Raw genomic sequence first — 7,755 nt, 5'->3', positions numbered from 1 at the left:
GGAATCAAAAGACTCACTTTCTTTCCTGTCAAGGACTGAACCAATGAGAAGCCATGGCCTCTTTGTTAACTACAGCCCTCCCAACTTCCGTTTTCCCTCTTATAAAAGTGTTCTCAGAGTTCCCGTTATGGTGAAACAGAAACAAATCCAACTAGGAACCATGAGCTGGTGGGTTCGATCCCTTGCTCAGTGGGTTAGGGATCTGGTATTGCCATGAGCTGTGGTGTAGGTTGCAGATGCAGCTCAGAGCCTGTGGTTGCTGTGGCTGTGCTGTAGGCTGGCAGCTGTAGCTCAGATTAGACCCCTAGCCTGGGAACCTCCATGTGCTGTGGGTGTGGCCTTAAAAAGCAAAAAAAAAAAAAAAAAAAAAGTGGGAAACTCATTTTGACTAAAGAATTATCTGGCTGTTTTCAGGTCAACAGTTCAACAAATAACTCTGAGGATCTGTGAGGTGTGGGACACTGCCCTGGCTCTGCAGATGCAAAGGATGAATGAGATGAGTGGTTTAGAAATAACGTGGTAGCAAAGAGGAGGAGCATATTGAGAAGGATTGTGGCTCCTTGTGGGTGGAACTTTGAATGTAAGGTGGGAGTGGCTAGAAAGAACGCTTGTCTGAAAGCAAAACGAAAGCGTGCCATGACAAGAAGCAGCCAATTTCTGGCAGGTGGTGCAAAGGCCCTGGGGCAGGAACTAAAGTAGGCCACTGGGCCTGTTTGGGGATTAGAAAGAAGGCCCGTGTGTTTGGAACTTAGGGAGCCAGAGCGATGGCAGGACACAAGGTTAGAGAGGAAAATGGGGCCGAATCGTGCAGAGATTTATGGATTTTATTTTGAGTGTATCAAAAAATCATTAGAGCATTTTTAACATCAAAAAAGTCATGCTGGCTGCTGTATTGCTGTCATCAGTACCACTGGGTACCTATCCTGGGTCCCCTTCACTGAGTAAATAATGTGAACGGGACCCCCTGGGGTTGTGCACGGTGACACAGCCCCACCTGTCCTCAACCCCCCCCTGAGCCTTCGGGCTCTGAGGATCCTGATGCTAAGTGACTTTGGGGTGGAAAGAGTCCGAGTCTTCCTCAAGGGTTTTGATGATGTCAGTTTTCTGTCATCTTGGAGATGCTCGAGGGGAACCTGGGCCCCTCTAGGGTGTCTGCCCTGATCCCCGTAAACCCTCCCTTCCCCCCAGCTCTTTCATCTGAGAGGTCAAGCCAAGTGGCAGCGGACGTTCCCTCACTCTCTCCTTGCTTCAAGCTGACACTCTCTAAGCCTTTAAGTAGCTTGTAACTCCATCATCTCAGCGCCCCTTGGAAGGGAGCAGCCGGCAGATTAAGCGATTCTGGGATCGAAGCGCTGAGGAATTTGGGGCCTCTCGGGTTTCTTGGCAAGAGTTACAAGTACATGCAGAGACTCTTCTTCAGAACAAGTGAAAATAATTCCTTCCAGGGGCAGAAAAAGGCATGCTTTTGGCAAAGGACTTCATAAGATGTTATCTCACGAGACCCACATAGGAGCCCTGGGAGGGAAGGCAGAAGTTGCTAAACCAGGTGGGGAAATGGACAGGCAGGCACGGAGGGACTTACAGGGTTCCCACTGTGGTTCAGGAACTGGGTTTGCTAACTGTCTGCCGCCTGCATTTTCCACTCTCCTGGGGAGAAGAGGGAGCGGGGGAGGAGCAGACATCTGCTAAAGTGTGAGGCGCAGTCTCACCCCCCAAGCTGGACATCTTAGAGGGGAAAAACCCCCCACAGATTTAGAAAATTAGAAGAGTTCTCTGGTGGCTCAGCAAGTAAGACTCTGTAGTTGTCACTGCTGTGGCTCAGGTTGCCGCTGTAGTATGGGTTCGATCCCTGGCCTGAGAACCTCCACATGCCATGGGTGCATCCCCCACCGCCGCCGCCAAAAAAAGGGGGGGGGGGAATTAGGGCTGAAAGGGACCCCAGGTATCATCTAATGCAAGCTTTTATTCCATGGATGAAAATATAGAGACCCCAAAAGGTGAATTTATCCTACAGACATCCTTGCACATGTGCATGGAGCTGTATAAGGTTCACTGTCATGCGCTTTGCTGCTGTTAGAACCACAAGAGACAGCACAGGGCCTGGGTATCAGTAGGTGCAATATTAAACAGAGGGACCTTTGGATTGCGGAGGGCTGTGCAGGCAGTGGGAGGAGGAAGGAGGCAAATACGCATCATTGCTTTGGAAAGATTACTAGTGATATTTTATACAAAAAACAAAGCCCAAAATAAAATGTATGGTATAACACTTGTGTTACCATTTGTGTAACAAAAATACACACATATATATAAACGTGTGTGTGTGTGTGTGTGTATATACATGTAAAAACGTACAGACATATATATGTTTATATATTATTAATGAGGAGTATGAGGGAATGGGTGATCCCTCCGTGTTCTTCTGGGGGCAGACAGCCAGTCTGCTCCTGACAAACCCCAGAGTGGGGCACACCAGGCTGGGAGTTTCCCATTTCTTGCATCAGGTTTCCCCCTGGTGGTCACTCAGGAAGCTTGCAAGAAAGAGGTTCTCTAGGGTGGCGGTGCCTCCCTGTGTGGGTCTTTAGGAGATGTGTGGAATTGTTTGGGGCTGTGGGGAGACAGCTGGCATTTAATGGGCAGGGGCTGAGAGGCTCTGGATGTCCCCAGGGCATGCGATAGTCCTGCACAGTGAAGAATTGTCACACATCCTGCATGGCTTTTGAATGAACCAAGGAAGAAATCCTGTTCACAAAAGACAAAAAAAAAGTTTTCTCTCAACAACTCTCAAGTGTACAAGACAGCGTAGTTCATTATAATCACCATGCTGTCGATTAGATCCCAGAATCTATTCCTCTTCCAGCTGGGAGTATGTACCCTTTGACCATCCTCTGCTCATTTTCCCCACCGCCTCCAGCCTCTGGCAACCACCCTTCTACTCTCTGGAAGCTCAGCATTTGGAGATTCCAGATAAAACGAGAACATACAGTGTTTGTCTTTCTCTGTCATTTTATTCCACTTAGCATAATGCCCTCAAGGTCCATTCATGGTGTTGCAAAGACAGGATTTTCTTCTCTCTCTCTCTCTTTTTTTTTTTTTTTTTTTTTTTTTTTTTTTTTTTTTTTTTTTTGGTCTTTTTAGGGCCACACCTGCAGCATATGGAGGTTCCCAGGCTAGGGGTCAAATTGGAGCTGTAGCTGCTCATGTAGGCCACAGCTCATGGCAACACTAGATCCTTTAACCCACTGAGTGAGGCTAGGGATTGAACCTCCATCCTCATGGATACTAGTCATGTTCATTATTGCTGAGTCACGACGGGAATTCCCTTGATGCAATTTTAATGTCTTTTTTTTAACTCTTTTTGATATCTTATTGTTAGCATAAAGAAATGCGACATATTTCTGTATATTAATCTTATATCCCGTTACCTTGCTGAATTCATTTATCAGTTCTAATGGATTTTTAAATTTTTTTATAGTTGATTTACAAGTTCTGTCAATTTCTGCTGTACAGCAAAGTGACCCAGTTGTAAATATGTATACATTCCTTTTCTCACATTATCCTCCATCATGTTCCATCACAAGTGATTGGATATAGGTCCCTGCGCTATACAACAGGATCTCATTTCTTACCCATTCCAAATGCAATAGTTTGCATCTACTAATCCCAAACTCCCAGTCCACCCCACTCTCTCCCCTTCTTGTATCCTGCCGCCTTGCTAAATTCATTCATCAGTTCCAATGGATTTTGTGCAGGGTCTTTATGATTTTCTATACAGAGTATTATGTCATCTGTATATAATGACAATTTTACCTCTTCCCTCCTGATTTGGATATGTTTTACTTCTTTTTCTTGTCTAATTTCTGTGGCTAAGACTTCCAATACTACGTCGAATAGAAGTAGTATGAGTTGGCATCCTTGTCTTGTTCCTGAATTTAGCTTTTAAGAAGTCTTTCAGCTTTTTACCATTAAGTTATCTGTAAGTTTGTCATTGTAAAATCACTTTTATTATGTTGATATATATGTTCCCTCTGTATCCACTTTGATGACAGTTTTTATCATGAGTGGATATGGGATTTTATTAAATGCTTTTCCTGCATCTGTTGAGATGATCATGTGGCTTTTGTCCTTTCTTTTGTTAATATAGTGTATCACATTGATTTGTATATGTTGAACCATCCTTGCATGCTGGGAATGAATCCAGCTTGACCATTGTGTATGATCCTTTTTTAGTGTCTTTGTGTAGTTTTCATATCAGGGTGATGGTGCCTTCACAGAATAAATTTGGGAGTGTTCCCTCCTCTTCAATCTTTTGGAATAGTTTGAGATGGAAAGGTTCATCTTTGTATGTTTGGTAGAATTTCCCCAGTGAAACCATCCAGTCCTGGACCTCCGTTTGCAGGGAGGTTTTTTAAATTATAGATAGATTCTATTTCACTTCTAGTGATCAGTCTGTTCAAATTATCTATTTCTTTGTGACTCAATTTTGGCAAGCTCTATGTCTCTAGAAACTTCCCATTTCTTCCAGATTGTCCAATTTGTTGGCTTATAACTGTTTATATTATTCTTTTAATGCTTTTTTTGTATTTCTGTGATATTGGTTGATATTTCTCCTCTTTCATTTCTTATTTTATTTATTTGGGTCTTCTCTCTTTTCTTGGTGAGCCTGGCTAGAGGTCTGTCAATTTTGCTTATGTTTTCAAAAAAGCCACTCTTGGTTTTGTCGATATTTCTATCATTTTTATCTCTATTTTATTTATTTCCCTTATTATCTTATTCCTTCTGTTTTCTTTTTTTTTCTTTTTCTTCTTTTTTTTTTCTTTTATTTTTTCTTTTCTTTTTTTTTTTTTTTTTTTTTTTTTTTTTTGCTTCGTAGGGCCACTCCCACAGCATATGGAAGTTCCCAGGCTAGGGGTCAAATCAGAGCTGCAGCTGCTGGCCTACAGCACAGCCACAGCAACGCAGGGTCCAAGTCACGTCTGTAACCGACACCACAGCTCACAGCAACGCTGGATCCTTAACCCACTGAGCAAAGCCAGGGATCAAACCCGCAACTTCATGGTTACTAGTTGGATTCATTTCCGCTGAGCCACAACGGGAACTCCTGTTCTTATTTTTCTAATTCTTTTAAGTGTTAGGTTAGGTTGTTTATTTAAGTTTTTTTCTTGTTTCTCGAGGAAGGCCTGTATTGCTCTGAACTTCCCTCTTAGAACTGTTATTGCTGCATCCTATAGATTTTGTAATGTTGTGTTTTTGTTATTGGTTGTCACAGGTATTATCTGATGTCTTCTTTGACTTCATTATTAACCCACTAGTTTTTCAGGAGCATGTTGTTTAGTCTCCAAGTAATCATTTTTTTCATACCTTTTCTTTATGCGTTCATCTGTTCATGAATATTTAGTTTGTTTCCATGTCTTGACTGTTGTTTAACAATGCTGCGGTGAGCATGGGGTAGAGATATCTCTTCTAAATAGTGTTTTCATTTCCCTTGGGTATATACCCAGAAATGGTATTGCTGGGTAGTATGGGAGTTCTAGTTTTAGTTTTTTGAAGAACTTCCATGCTCTTTTCCATAGTGGCTGCACCAATTTATATTCCCACCAAGAGTGCTCAAGGGTTTCCTTTTCACACACCCTCACCAAGACTCATTATCCTGTGTTTTTGCTGGGCCATTCTAACAGACGTCAGGGGATGTCTCTGTGGTTTTGATTGCAATTCCCTGACGATTAGTGATGTTGAAGACCTCTTCGTGTACCTGTTGACCATTTGAATATCTTTTCTGAGAAACTATTTATTCAAGTTCTCCGCCTACATTTTAATTGGATTGTTTGGGTTCTTGCTGTTGAGTTGTATGAATTCCTGACATATGTTAGATATTAACTTTTGATCAGATAGATGGTTTGCAAATATTTTCTGCCATTCTGCGAGTTGCCTTTTAATCATACTGGGTTTTTTCTCCACTGCGCAGAAGCTTTTGAGTTTAATGTAGTTGACTTGTTTATTTTTGCTTTGGTTGCTTGCACTTTAAAAAAAATATCTTTGCAAAGAGCAACGTCAAGGAGCTTTTCCCTATTTTCTCAGACCCTAATGTCCACCTGACCTTTCTTTTCCTTGGTTCCAGGGCTTTTCCTACTCTGAACTTGCCCCATCTCTCATTAATTAATTCTCTTAACAAATGCCGACTGAAATCTTAATAGGTTCTAAGAAATACGCTTGGCGTTAGAGACACAGCAGTGAACAGAAGAGATCAGGTCCCTCTTTTCATGGAGCTTACATTTTGCATTTTGGGGAGAGGTGTCAGGTAACAGAAGGTAACAAACAAGATAATGTAGGTTTTGATCACTGATACAAAGGAGAGGAAATGCGTAAGAGGCGTGGGCCTCAAAGGTCTCTCTGAGGTTAGTGACATTTAACTGTGTCCTAACAGTGGCTAAGAGGCAATATTTTTATTACTAATGAAAAGTTACTAATGAAAGCTTTTTAATGTGCCTACTAATGAAAAGCTAGAGAAAGTGTGTGGTTCCAACAATGCAGAGAGCAGGTGCCAGGACCCTGAGGCAGGGCACTCCTTGGCACATTTCCGGATCACAAAGGAGGCTATTGTGGCTGGAGTGTAGGGACTAACGGGGGTGTGCTAGGAGATAGAGCTAGAGAAGTCATTTAATAGCCACCGTCTGTAACTAAGACACATCCCTGTCTCCTGGCACTTAGTTTCACATCTGCTCAGAATGCGTGTTTCCTGACCATGATACTTGCTTCTACATCTCCGAATTTTATCTCACTTTTCAAGACCAGCTCCTGTTCTTCTCCCAGAAACTTCCCTGCCTCTCCCAGCTCTTAGACATGGGCGGGGGGAGGGGGAGGCACCCAATATGTGATGAAGTGGGCGGCAGTGCTCATTCTCTTGCTTTCTAAGCCAGTGTTTCTCAGGGGTGGTCTTCAGACCACCTGCATCACAGTCCCCTAAAATGTTCCTAAGTTTAAAAAGTGTTTTTAGTGGAGTTCCGGTTGTGGCTTAGAGGTTAACGAACCCAACTAGCATCCATGTGGATGCGGGTTTGATCCCTGGCCTCACTCAGTGGCTTAAGGGTCTGGCGTTGCCGTGAGCTGTGGTGCAGGTCGAAGATGCAGCTCGGATCCCACGTTGCTCTGGCTGTGGCATAGGCCAGTGGCTACAGCTCCTATTCAACCCCTAGCCTGGGAACCTCCATATGTGACGGGTGCAGCCCTACAAAGACAAAAAGACCAAAAAAAAAAGTGTCTTTAGTGAAATGTTTGTTATAGAAAATAGAATAATGTGTATTTGTATGCTCACTGTCTGCTTTCCAGAACTTTACCATTTGTCCGTATTTGCTTTCAATTCTGTTTTAGTTTCTTTTTCTTTTTCTTTCTTTTTATTTGTCTTTTTTAGGGCCACACCCATGACATATGGAAGTTCCCTGGCTGGGGATTGAATTGACACAGCCACAGCAACGCCATATTCAAGCTGCATCTGCGACCTACACCACCGCTCACAGCAACGCCAGATCCCTAACCCACTGGGTGAGGCCAGGGATCAAACCCACATCCTTATGGATACTAGTCAGATTTGCTACCACTGAGCTACAACAAGAACTCCCTGTTTTAGTTTCTTAATAAAGAAAACATGTCACAAATATAGGTGAAGCCTGAGTACTTGTCAGAGGTACGATTCTGAGAGAAAGAGAGAGAAAGAAAGGTGCAGGTTCTAAGGCCCTACCTGAGTCTACTCCTCAGAATCTC

Source organism: Sus scrofa, chromosome 16, assembly GCF_054392235.1.
Source record: "Sus scrofa isolate SSC_HxYL_T2T_F1_AM1 chromosome 16, Sscrofa_HxYL_maternal_Yorkshire_Landrace_v2.0, whole genome shotgun sequence".
Taxonomy (NCBI): domain Eukaryota; kingdom Metazoa; phylum Chordata; class Mammalia; order Artiodactyla; family Suidae; genus Sus; species Sus scrofa.
The sequence above is the reverse complement of the archived record's forward strand: the minus strand, read 5'-3'. Positions refer to the sequence as shown.